Source organism: Chelonoidis abingdonii, chromosome 15 (assembly GCF_003597395.2).
Source record: "Chelonoidis abingdonii isolate Lonesome George chromosome 15, CheloAbing_2.0, whole genome shotgun sequence".
Taxonomy (NCBI): Eukaryota; Metazoa; Chordata; order Testudines; family Testudinidae; genus Chelonoidis; species Chelonoidis abingdonii.
The window spans coordinates 52,171,550-52,185,147 of NC_133783.1; the positions used below are offsets into that span (position 1 = coordinate 52,171,550).

The following is a 13,598-nucleotide window of genomic DNA, read 5'->3' on the forward strand; positions in this document are numbered from 1 at the left end:
CATGAAGTGCTGGAGTGAAACAGTAATTCAAATCAGGGATCGAAAATCTTCCCTCACTTCTATGCTCCTGAGCCCCATTCAACCTCTTCACCTACTCCAAATTCCTACTTGCCCCAGGCAAGCAGACATGTGGGATTTTGAAACCCCAATTCAGAGAGCAGCTGCCTCTGTTGATTGGAAGGGAACTGATGTGGATGATGCCATGGACTCTTTTTTATATAACCTAATGCAGAATGTTTGGATGCATGAAAGGGTGTGGAAATAAACTGCTTTGGACCCATCTTCCTGGATGGTTCCAGGACTCTTGGTACCAAGACTTGCACTCCCATGCATGGGGATCTTCAGGGGCAATTTTCTTTCTCCTCCAGCTGGAGGCATAAATATGAGGGTGGGGTGGGGGTAAAGATCTGCATCAAGGTTCTGTTGTTCACAGTCAGGAAACATTTGTGAGCAGTAAGAAAATACACCTTCTGCTATTTGCTACTCAACATGAAATGAAAATAGCTCCTGCACACAGGCAAGAAGATATTATTACAACAATGGTAAAGTTGAAACAATTTTATCAATTGATATATAGTAGAACTTGACAAAGCTTTCCACTGATAGGGTTAAAAACAGAAGTCAGTGTAGCTATACCAGTCTATGCCACATGTGGATCTGGCCCAGAGGGCTTCTCCCAGTGAAACCCATAAAGGCTGGCTAGAGCATCCAGAACTTGATGGCCATTCAGGGCAATAGATGGGTTGAGCACTGTGTTTGGGTAGCTTTGCAGATACGGTAGCAGATAGATAAACCTGTCTGAGGACCCTCATTGTATTAGAGCGTAAAAGTGAGTTAATGACTGGGCTCACCTGAACTAGTCCATGCTCACTATTGAGAACAATTAGTATTGTGTGGTTCTAGTCTTTTGTGTCCCTATACTCTCAGCACAATCATTGTGCTGACAGGAGGACAAAGAGAAAAAATCAAGGTGTGAGAGTGAATGCAGACCCCATGCTGTAGCAGCTACTAAAGGGTTAATGGGGAGGGACACTGCCTTCTCAGCTGGGGCTGATTGGTAGTACTGCAATAGCCGGGAAGGTAAAAAGGCTGCAGGGCGGAAGGAAGGGGTGGCTGCCAGGGAAGCTCAGAAACCACTGAGCACAGGAGCTTTCATCAGCGAATGCGCAGGAAGCCACCCAGGTAGGTAGACCTCCGGAAGAAGAGGATCACAAAAGTAAGTCTTGGAAACAACCTACAGGAGAGGCAAGATAGGAAGCAGTAAGGGATTAGAAGAAACTGGTTCCAACTACTTCCTACAGGGTTCCTTGGACTGGAACCCACAGAAGTGTGTGGATTTGGGTTCCCCTACCAGCCCCATCAGTTGGGTTCATAAAGCCTGAAGAACAAAGGACCCTGAACCCCAAGATCCTGGAGACTGTCGACCCTTTACTAAAGTTACCGGCCTCCTGACCAAACAGTCTCTCCCCTCTCGAGAGAGCAAAGAGACTGTTAACGATCCAGCCAGAGGGCTAGAGTCACAGGAAGGAACTACCAAACATGGCACTGAACAGCGATTGCCTAAACAAAGAAGAAACTGAGACAGATTTGCCTAACACCCAAGTCAATCACACGGGGGTGTCAGCAGCTGAAAGCAGCCCTGGCACAAGGCCATATTGGCACCAGGAAAAATGCATTTTTTATGATGATAGCTATTTCATGTGAGCTGTTCTAAATCCCTGATATAGATAAGGGGAGTGGTAGTGAGGTAAAATTACCTCTTGCCTTGTCTATACTCATTCTGCTGTGAGATGGCTTTTTCATGTTGGGGGGTTTCAGTATTAAAAACTCTTTTCATGTATCAGAGAGGGAGTTGTTTTGCCTATAGGACTGAACACAGTAGTGTCTTAGCTGGGATTATTGAAAGTGGAGTTTCAGGTGTGCAGTTTTGCTGTTGTTGCCATTGCATATTTGGATATTTGTTGTTATTGTAGATTTGTATATTTTGTGAATAAAATAGGAAAAAAATACCGAGTCTGTGTGACCAGATTTTCTTCCAGCAGGAACATGACCTACTGTCATGCCTCCAATGTCTAGTACTGTTTAGCAAAGGGGCAACAGTATAATACTGTAATCATTTTTCTCTGCTGTGAGCCCTACAGAAACCAGTTTGAAACCTTGTTTAATTTGTCCCTTTATATTTCTTTGTTTCTAATGTTGACTGATGCAGCTTAGTAACCTTATACTACTGCATTATAATTCAACCTACAGAGGTTCATAAGAATTGGAGGGTTGATGTTTAGTAGTCATCACTTCATTGTGCTTTTCTTTTCATTCTATTTGTCTACTTGCATTAGTGTTTGACTGAGCATTGATAAGGATGCAGATGTTTGGGTTAAAATATTTGTAAAGTCACAACTTTGGGGGGATATATCTGTGGAACTGTGGAATAACAAAAGAACATCTGTTTGAAGGTCAATATACATTTCTAGTTTTTATTAATTTCCTTGCCTTCGTTTTATAAAAACTTTTGTGTGTGTGTGTGTGTTTTTGTTTTTGTGTCCAGTGTACCAGAATGTATTTGGAAATGTCTTATTACAATATAGCAAATTGAGCAGTGTGAGTTTTCTTTTAGAAATGCCATTGCTTTTTCTGAATGTTCACCTCTGCCCACTGCTTTAAAAGCTTTGGGCTAAGTCATTATTGCCTGAACCAATCAGATGTTTGATCTAAAAGAACTACTGAATACATACAGTGAGTTACGATAATGAATATGCATTTCTTCCTGTTCAATGAAAGGAGTGCTCTGAATACAGCATTATAGCAACCAATGGTTCGTGTGAGAGACAGATTTTATACAGTATTAAAGTTTCATGTCATGGGCCTAATCGTGCAGTCCAGATATATGTTTCATGTGTCTTCATTTCTTTGGAAATGGCACCTACTCTGTAGCATCCTCCAGATATACCAGCTACAATAGACAATCCTCAGATTGGATGCATACGTAGCCAAGAGCCTGTGTTGTTCAGAGAGGCAGACTTATCTGCTGGTGAGATCATGGGATTATGCATCAGAAAACCTGGATTCAGGTTCTGGCTGTACCACTGACTTTTTTTTTTTTTAAATTACCTCTTTGTCGCAATTTCCCATCTATATCTTTGAGATAGTATTACTTGTGCATCTAACTGATTCATAGGGGTACTGCAAGTAGGGTGACCAGACAGCAAATGTGAAAAATCGGGACGGGATAGGGGGTAATAGGAGCCTATATAAGAAGATGACCCTAAAATTGGGGCTGTCTCTATAAAATGGGGAGACATCTGGTCACCCTAATTGCAAGAATTAAAGTTTACAAAATGCTTTAACATGTACATCACTATATAAATGCTTATTATTATTTTATTGTGTGTTATATAGTGCATGGGGCTAAGATGAATTGATATCAGTTAATTAAATCGCAAATTTTAATAATGGTGTCAATCAGCAAGCAGGAAACCTTGATTTAAATAATAGATTTTAATCTTGGTTTGCATTTGTACTTTTTAGTTATTTTCCTAAAGAAAGGTTGATTCTCATAGATTGGTAACCATTAAAACATGTTGACTTGCAACTAAATATAGCCTGTACAGGAAATTTGGTGGTACTTTTTGCTAACCAGGAAGATACAATATATCTATACAGATTTAGGTAAACAATTATATAGCTTAACATAAACATTCATATTTTTAATTTTCACATTTTTTCAAGTTAAAAATGGTGAATGATGCATTTCTTAACTACTAGATGACTAATTTTTATTTGGATTTGTGTTAATCTCCATTCAATTAAATTAACCAAATTCAATTAAATTTTCAATTAAAATAAACAAATAGCTTTTTAAAGTTGTTTTTGATTAGTTAAATAAAATTATCTTAAATGTGCAGGATATCTAAGAAATAAAAAGTAATTTTTTTAAAAACATGTTTTGCATTTAAAACTAGCTGATTTATTAAAGATAGTATTATCTGTACTTAATGAGTTGAACAGATAGTTTCGGCCATCATGTCCTTCAAGATTTTAGAACTAGTAGATTTCATCCTCTCACACTTCATTTTGATTAATAGACTGCAAAAGGAAAACATAACCTGCTTTTTTTAACTCCAAACTGACTTCCCAACTTTTATTGAACTAGTTATTGAACTGAACTAATGAAATAAACTGAAAGGAATAAAATATTTTTTCCTGCGCCTGCAGAAGAGACTGTTGCTGTCAAAAGTTGATTTAGCACTTCTTCACTTCCACCGGTTCAGTGGTTTCATTTTTAAAAAAAAACTTTGGCAGAAGACATGCACAGAATACAGATCTTTATGTTATTTGTGATTTTAATAGATTGTAGTAAGTTTAGACCTTAACATACTTTGTGATAATTTCAACTTTAATTTTAAATGTTCATTTTTAAAAAGAAAATTATATTTAATTTAAAATAAGGTCAGATTAAAATTACAGAATGTTTTTAAATCATTTATTTTTATTCACCCTGTATGGAACCGTGCATGTGACTAGTTCTGGTAGACTCTACTTAATGTACTTTGCAGTTCACACATGCTATCACAATGACAAGTGTTCAGTAGTAATGCTGCTTATTGAACTACTGAAAGGTGCTCAAATACTCTGGTGATGAGTGAGGTATGAGAAGCTATATAGACTAGATTAGAATCTCTTGCAGATATGCTGTCCCTTACACTATAAGCAAAGAAAAGTTATATTGAGTTGTGTTATCTAAGGATTGATCTGAATCAGATCTGCCTATGAATCCCCATGCTGTTAGCAGGGGAATATCTTGTCAATACAAATACAAAATACCAGAAGGAAAAATCTCAAACACCTTAATGCAATCTACACAGTATAGAAGACATTTAAATTCTGATACAGCTTCCTAGAAAAAGGCAGTAAGAAACAGAAAATCAAACAGTCTCTATCAAGCTCTTTAGTGTAATATGATATTCTAACATTTCTTTTCTCATAAATCTCTCTCTGGAGGATGGGAGCATGATGGAGGTTTTCTTTGCCATTCTTCCTGATACACACTGAAGAACAATTAGGGAAGCTGACATATAGTTTGTTTTTGATAATTGGTCATTTGAAGTCCTAAGGATAGTGTTTTATATTAAAGGTCGAAGAATGTAGCTGCTGATCTTATGGATGCTTCTTGGTAAAATTGGTATTGTAATCTGTTTCGGCAGAGTCCCACATTTTACTTCTGGTGTCACAATCATACATTTTATTAAAGCAAATATCACAATGGGAGAAGCAGATTGTCAGAATAATTATTTGCTGTTAAAATTTAGAGGTTCTAGGTCATATTTAGTGCTGAAATTTTCTGCATATTGAATTTCATTTGACATTTGGGTCACCAGTATGAGGTATCAGGCAGGCAGAGATGTGCGATTGCATGGGGAGGAGATCGAGTGTTCAGATCTGGTTGAGACTTGCCATCAGCATAGAAGTGGTGTTGAATGATGTGAGAGCAAGTACGCTCACAGAGAGTGGAACTGGGGAGATGAAATTATGCACCAAAGGAGTGATAGAGATCAAGAAGAGAACAATGACCCAGTGGAATCCTAGGAAGGACAGCAGTGTCAGGAAGAATGAGTCATCACCTGTTGTAGATGCAGCAGAGTGATTAAATGGGATGAGTAAAGAGAATTAGATGTTATATTTTTCCAGGAAAAAGGCAATGCTGATTTTTACTAAGAATATTGTCAATTGAATATAAGGATCAAAACCTTGATTTAAACTGATTTCAGGAGAGAGCTGGAGTTGAGGTAGTAGGAATAGCATGCTGAAGGAGTTTGGAGAGAAGAAAAGTGTGCTATAACTGAAAAGACCAGTTAGGACAAAGGAGTATTTTTTTCAGGTAGCAGACCTTACTCCTGATACATTCAATTCCAACACCAGTTTCTGATTTGAGGAGAAGATCCTTTAATAATTAGTGGAGCCAAACTGTTGCTGCAGTTCTCAGCTTCTTAGACATTGTCTCAGTTCCGTTTACAGATATAATAGTTTTGACTCTATGTCTAGAATCCTTCTTCATAGATTCATAGACTCTAGCACTGGAAGGGACCTCAAGAGGTCATCGAGTCCAGTCCCCTGCCCTCATGGCAGGACCAAATACTGTCTAGACCATCCCTGATAGACATTTATCTAAACTAGCTCTAATATTCCAGAGAGAGGAGATTTCCACAACCTCCTTAGGCAATTTATTCCATGTTTAACTACCCTGACAGTTAGGAACTTTTTCCTAATGTCCAACCTAATCTCCCTTGCTGCAGTTTAAGCCCATTGCTGCTGCTTCTGTCATTAGAGGCTAGGTGAAACAAGTTTTCTCCCTCCTCCTGATGGCACCCTTTTAGATACCTGAAAACTGCTATCATGTCCCTCTCAGTCTTCTCTTTTCCAACTAAATAAACCCAGTTCTTTCTCGAGTGATTGTCATATCCATTCCAGTAGGTGGTACGCGCGTGGCGTGCACACTCGTCGGAAGACTTTTACCCTAGCAACTCCACGGGCTGGCAGTCACCCCCTGGAGTGCGGCGCCATGCGGGTATATATACCCTGCCGGCCCGCCGCTCCTCAGTTCCGTCTTACCGCCGTGTCGGTTTGTTGAACTGTGGAGCGCGGCATAGCTGTCCTCCACGTCGCTTTCTCCTTGTTTGTTGTTTTATAGTTCTGCTTTAGTCTTAGTTATAGTTAATATAGTTTAGTATAGCTGTAGTACAATAGTTCCTGTTGTTATACTAGTTAGCGGGCTTTGGCCTAGCCCTCTCCTGCGCCCGGCGCCAGCTCATGCCTGGTTGCCAGGGTTCAAACCGTTCGGCTGCAAAAAGCCGATGCCCACTAGCGATCCCACGATGCCTGTCTGAAGTGCTAGGGGAATCACACATCTCCGAGAAGTGCCGAATTTGTAAGGCCTTCAGACCGAGGACAAAACAGGAGCGAGATCAGCACCTCAAGACTCTCCTGATGGAAGCGGCGCTCAATCCTTCGTCCTCGGCACGATGCCGCACTCCGGCACCGACCACTCCAGGGCGCGAAAACGCGCGGCACCGGACCTTCTCCGGCACCAGCCCAGGGAAGAGACCGTCAACGTCTTCCACCCCAGCTAAACCAGGCTCGAAAGAGCAACCCGGCGCCGACTCCGGCCGCGGTGGCCGTGCCAGGGACATCGTCGACTCCGGGCCCGGACGTGCGTCAGCTCCTCCGCCAAGATCTGGGTTGAGCTGGTGGTCCCATCGACGCCCGAGACCTTCTGCCAGGGACCTTACGCATTAACGGAGCCCGCACTGCCCAACCCCGCACCGCCGGTGCAGGTTCTTCAATAAAGGGCAAGCCGACGACCATGCGGCGCCGTCCTGTACTCTCCGGGTCGGCACGCCACGTCAAGATCCTGCACCGCTCTTGGTCCCGCGGGAGATCTCGCTCGCGATGCCACTCGCCAATCCCGGCACCGCTCATCGCGACGGGTACGGTCGTACTCGCGGCAGTCATCTTCGTTACGCGGCCACGCTCCGCACCGCTCTGGCTCCAAGCCATTGTCACCGGCACCGGACTCGAGGAGCCATTCTCACCGTCAGCGATCCAGATCCAGGTCGACCTCCGGCACCGAGCTGGTGGCAGGTCCAGTCTCGATCGTGGCACCGGTATGACTCACCGCACCAATCTCCGGCACCCGAGGAGGTGCTTCACCGTCAGGGGCGCTAGACTCGTCTACTCCGTTCGGCCCCCCCGTGGCCTCCTCGCCAGGGATCGGTCTCTTCGCGAGGTGATAGCGCATACCTAGATGCTGACAGGACTGGCCGCTCTCTTCTTCCGAGACTCAGCAGGAGCATGGTCCTCAGCAGTGGGGTTTCTGGACCCTGGGCGTATCACCAAGCCAGGGCCCCCAGCAAATCCTCCGGTTCGTCCGTCTCCGACACAGGGTCCGGAGGCCACTCTTCATGCCTCCTCCGTCCTGTACGGAGGAGAGGTCATCTCATCCTCAAACCCTGAGCACCGCCAGAGTCAGACGCGGTACCCAGTCGGAGCCGCCGGATCCACTCCTGCCAGGGCTTCCTCGTCGTCCTCCCGGATGAGGCGGTGCGGGGATGACATCAGCAGTCCCCCTCGCTGGAACCTCAGGGCGCATAGGACCTCCTCAGGCGCGTAGCGCAAAACATGAACATACAGGCTGAGAGGTCTCCAAGATCGAGGACCCGGGTAGTGAGATATCTTGGCGGACGCACCCATGCATGTTGCCCTGCCTCATTCGGACATCCAAGCAAATGCCACGCCATCTGGCAGTCCCGGCTTCTGTCCCCTGCTGTCGTGTGGTTGGAGCGCAATATTATGGTCCCTCGAAGGGCGCGAGTACTGTTGTTCACTCGCCCCGTGTTCCCTCGTTGTTCAGTCTGTGAATGAGAGGGAGCGCCAGGAACAACAGCTCCGGCCCCAATCTAAAGAGGCACGGCGTTGGACTACTGGCCGCAAGTCTATTCTGCAGGTGCCCTGCAGCTGCGAGTCTCCACCAGCAAGCTCTGCTCAGTCGTACACCTATAACACTGGGTGGCAGCGGATAAATTAAGGAGCTGCTCCCGCAGGACGCTCGCAAGAGTTCGCCGTAATCCATGACGAGGGAAAGAAGGTCGCACAAACCTCCCTGCAGGCGGCTTTGGACGCTGCAGAACTCGGCCGCCAGGACTCTGGCCTCAGGAGTCACTATGCGCTGCATCTCTTGCTTCAGATCTCTGCCTTCTTCTGGAACTCAATATACCAGTCCAGGACCTTCCATTTGGGGCCAGGCCTGTTTCTGGACTAAGATGCGCTTCCTCGGCTTGCAAAACCTTAAGGACAATAGGGTCATTTGCTGTGCCTCTGGATCCTCATACTCCGGTCGACGCATATGGCTAGACCGCATTTCAGGCCTAACAGCAGCCAGGCAAAGACAGGACTCGCAGGTGCGGGTAGGAATGGCTGGCGTAGGCAATCGGGTAATCAGGGGGGACAGAACCAAGGTCCCTCCAAGCCTCCCTCCGGGCCGAAGCCCTTGTTTTGAAGGTACGCCCTAGGGCGCTGTACCAGTTCCTCTTACGGATCCATCTCCTCCCTTCTCCAACCGTCTTTCGTTCTTCCTCCCGGCGTGGTACCAGCTTACTTTGGACCGTTGGGTCCTCTGCACGTTGCGGCTTGGATACCACCTACAGTTTGTTTCGTTCCCGCCTCCCTCCCTCGTCCCTCTTCAGGGACCCCTCTCACGAGCAAATCCTCCTCCAGGAGGTGCGAACGCTCCTCGGCAAGGGAGCCATAGAGGAAGTTCCAGAGAACGAAAGGGGCACGGGGTTTTGTTCCCGTTACTTTCTGATCCCCAAGGCCAAGGGAGGTCTCAGGCCCATCCTCGACCTACGAGAGCTCAACAAATACCTGGTGAAGTTGAAGTTCCGTATGGTATCCTTGGGGACCATTATCCCATCCCTGGATCCCGGAGACTGGTACACCGCCCTCGACATGCAGGATGCTTATTTCCATATAGCCATCTTCCCGCCCCATCAGAGGTTCCTTGGCTTCATCGTCGATGGCCGTCATTATCAATTCACGGTCCTCCTGTTTGGCCTATCTACGGCCCCGAGAGTGTTTACCAAGTGCATGGCCGTAGTCGTCGCCTTCCTTCAACGCAGTCGCATCCATGTATTCCCCTACCTTGATGACTGGCTTATCCGGGGACCCTCAGAGGAGCGAGTCCTCGCTCACGTCCGCATGATCAGGAGGCTTTTCATGAACCTAGGCCTGTTGCTCAATGCCGAGAAGTCAGCTTTAACCCCCACTCAGAGGACAGAGTTTATCGGCGCCGTTCTGAACTCCACTCTGGCCAGGGCCTTTCTTCCTTTGTCGTGGTTCCAGACCTTGACAGCCATCATCTACAGGTTGCAGGCAGCGCCTTTGACCTCCATACGTACTTGCCTGACTCTCTTGGGCTACATGGGAGCCTGCACGTTCGTCACGGCATATGCTCGGCTCCACCTCAGGCCCCTCCAGTCCTGGCTCATTCCTCAGCTCCGTCCGGCCAGACGTCTGTTGGATACAGTTGTCACCGTTCCTCAGGACGTCCTCCACTCCCTCCAGTGGTGGCTGGATCAGTCCGTGGTGTGTGCAGGGCTCCCGTTTCATCCGCCCCAGCCCTCGCTGTCCCTGACAACGGACGCATCGGAGTTGAGATGGGGGGCTCATCTAGGTACCCTGCGGACCCAAGGCCGCTGGTCTCCTCCCGAACTAGCCCTCCATATCAACGTGTGGGAATTAAGAGCGGTCCGCCTTGCTTGTCAAACATTCCATCAGCAGCTCCAGGGTCGCTGTGTGTCGGTTTTCACTGACAACACAACCACGGTGTACTATGTAAAAAAGCAGGGTGGCACGAGATCTCCTCCTCTCTGTCAGGAAGCCTTGAGGCTGTGGGACTTCTGCATAGCCCACTCCATTCACCTCGTTGCTTCCTTTCTCCCGGGGGTTCGGAACACGCTGTCGGATCGTCTGAGCCGGTCCTTTTGCTCCCACGAGTGGTCCCTTCGCCCGGACGTCGCTCTTGCGCTCTTCCGGAGGTGGGGACGTCCCCATATGGACCTCTTTGCGTCCCGCAGGAACAGGAAGTGCCCGATGTTCTGCTCTTTTCAGGGTCGCGAACCGGGCTCGGTTGCAGATGCTTTTCTAATTCCATGGGCGATGCACCTCTTCTATGCGTTCCCTCCATTCCCGTTAATCCACAAGATCCTTCTGAAGGTGCGCAGGGACAAGGCCCGCTTGATTCTAATCGCTCCGGCGTGGCCCCGGCAGCATTGGTTCTCAATGCTGCTGGACCTGTCAGTAGCCAATCCTGTTCCCCTGCCTCTTCACCTGGACCTGATCACGCAGGACCACGGCTGGCTCCGTCACCCAGACCTTCCGTCGCTGCACCTCTCAGCGTGGCTCCTGAGTGGCTGACTAGATCTGAATTGCATTGCTCTTCCCCGGTGAGGCAGGTGCTCCTGGGAAGTAGAAAGCCTTCTACTAGGGCAACGTACTCAGCCAAGTGGAAGCGCTTTACATGCTGGTGCACGGAGCGGCGCTTCCGCCCCACCGACGTTCCCGTCCCAATCATCCTCGATTACCTTTGGTCCCTCAAGCAGCAGAGCCTAGCGGTGTCCTCTCTCCAGGTTCACTTGGCGGCTATCTCCACCTTCCACCCAGGGAGCGATGGCCACTCCACCTTCTCCCACCCGATGGTAACTAGGTTCCTTAAGGGTCTGGAGCGTCTTTACCCCCAGGTCCGCCGCCCCGCCCCCTCTTCGGATCTGAACCTGGTGTTGTCTCGACTTATGTCCCCCCCCCGTTTGAGCCGCTGGCTACGTGTTCCCTCCTCTACTTGTCCTGGAAGACGGCATTCCTGGTAGCCATCACCTCTGCCAGGCGTGTGTCGGAGCTGCGCGCCCTCGTGGTAGAACCCCCGTGTACGGTGTTCCATCGGGACAAGGTGCAACTGAGGCCGCACCCAGCCTTTCTCCCCAAAATAGTCTCGGCCTTTCATGTTAACCAGGACATATTCCTACCGACTGTGTCATCACATTCCCATTCACCGACCGTGACATTCGTCTCGCACGGATGCACAGTTGCACCTCCTATAGATGTCGCAGGGCCTGATAGCCGCACCCTAACCGCGCTTTTATATAGACGCGAACCAAGCCGTGCCGCAAATCCCCTCCGCAACGGTTGCGTGCGCAGTGAGCGAGAGCGGCGAAGGGGTTCTGTCCCTCGCAGAGGATCTCCTCGGGGTGACATCCTTATCCGGCCTGTATGACTTGTCATCTCCCTCCGGCCATGGACTGCCACTCTCAGGGCTCACAAAGCATCTCGAGACGGCCTCTCCCTTGCCGCTGTGCCCGTCCAGGAAATCTGCATGGGCAGCGACCTGGTCTCCGTCAATACCGTTCGCTTCCCACTAGTCCTGGTCAGCAGTCCAGAGATGACGCAGCTTCGCCCGTCTGGGCCCGTGTGCAGGGCGCTCCCGACCAATTCCTAACACTTGATTTAGTAACCGGCAGCCATTAACACATCCGCACTTATGGATACCAGCGCATTGGGAATCACCTACTGGAATGCTGATATTGGAGCAAACACTCGGAAAGAAGAAACACACCGAATTACTATCACAACTTTGTAACTGTGTGCTCGATGATGGTGCCCATATCCTCACAGCCCCCTTAACCTTCCTCACTGTCGAGTAGCCAAGCAGAAAAGGAACTGAGACGGGCCGGCCGGCAGGGGTAATAATTACCCGCCACTGTAGCGGACGCCAGCGTACTAACCGTTAGCCTAAGAGAACTTGCTGTCACCACGCATTGAAGTTGCTATTAGGTAAAACCAGTCTTCCGACGAGCGTGCAGCACGTACACCTACTGGATGGATATAGCAACACATCTCGAGAGAACAACAGTTACAAAGGTGAGTAACCGTCTTTCTTCAGCCTTCCTTCGTAGCATTTCTTGAAGACCTTTAAATAATCATTCTTGTGCACTTTCCTCGGACACCTCTCCCAATTTCCTCACATCTTCTTGAAATGCGGTGCCAAACTGGAAAAATCTCCATGAGGCATAACCAGTTGCAGGAAGTAGAGCGAAGAATGACTTCGTCAAGTGTCTTGTTACAAACACCCTTTTAATGCAGCCCAAACACGTTTGCTTTTTTTTGCAACATATCCACAACAACTGTACCCTCATATTTAGCTGTGGTCCACTAGACTCTAATGTTTTCCTGCCATACACCCCAACTCCTAGCACAGAACCCTCTTTAACCAATTCTGAATATGTGTGAATACTGATTGAGTCCACTGTTCACCATAAATAGGAGAGCAAGCAATTCTGCACTATTGTCATCATTTATTGACACAACTTCATGCCGCGAAGTTTAAAGGTTGCCCCTTCAACGACCCATTTCCTCCTCAATATTAAATGTCAAGACTACATTTTGAAGTTCTTGACCTGCACAACATGTCTTCCAAAGCAGTTGCAATCTAAAAATCTAGCCAAAATTCTTCGCCACACAGTTTAGGTTGATCCGAGATCCCACAGATCTAACCGTAGCTCTTTCTAATGACCAAACTATCCATAAATCATATGATGAAAGGATATGGAACCAGAGCCTGGTCCAAAACAGATGCGCGGCGGGCGTAAACCCACCATTCCGATCACTATAGCCATTACCCAGCGAGGATGTGGGAACGATAATAACTACTTCTCCACTGAGTACGGAGCCCACACACCAGTTACGCCCCACCCCACCCAATATAGACAGCTAAGCACTCAAGCATTGACGCCATCTAAGATTGTATTTGCCTAGTTCTGGCAACCGCATAAGGAACATCATAAACGGGACACCGGTCAATCAAAATGGCTACTGAAGAGAATCTAGGTAAGACAGCACATCAGCTTCTCCCTATATCCACAAGACTCTTAGCCTATCAAAAGAAAGCAATCCGGAGATCCGGTCCCTCTGACATGATTTGTTCCTTGACCAAATACCTAGGCTGGCATATCCTCACACGATCCTTTCAAAGTGGCATGTCGAAATGATCTCTCATA

The 13,598-nt window shown here is 47.5% G+C and overlaps 1 protein-coding gene across 2 annotated transcripts in view; it reads left to right on the plus strand.

Annotated features, from left to right (window-relative positions):
- Positions 1-13,598, plus strand: part of GFRA1 (GDNF family receptor alpha 1) — a 231,990-nt gene that overhangs the window by 79,515 nt on the left and 138,877 nt on the right. The window lies entirely within an intron of this gene.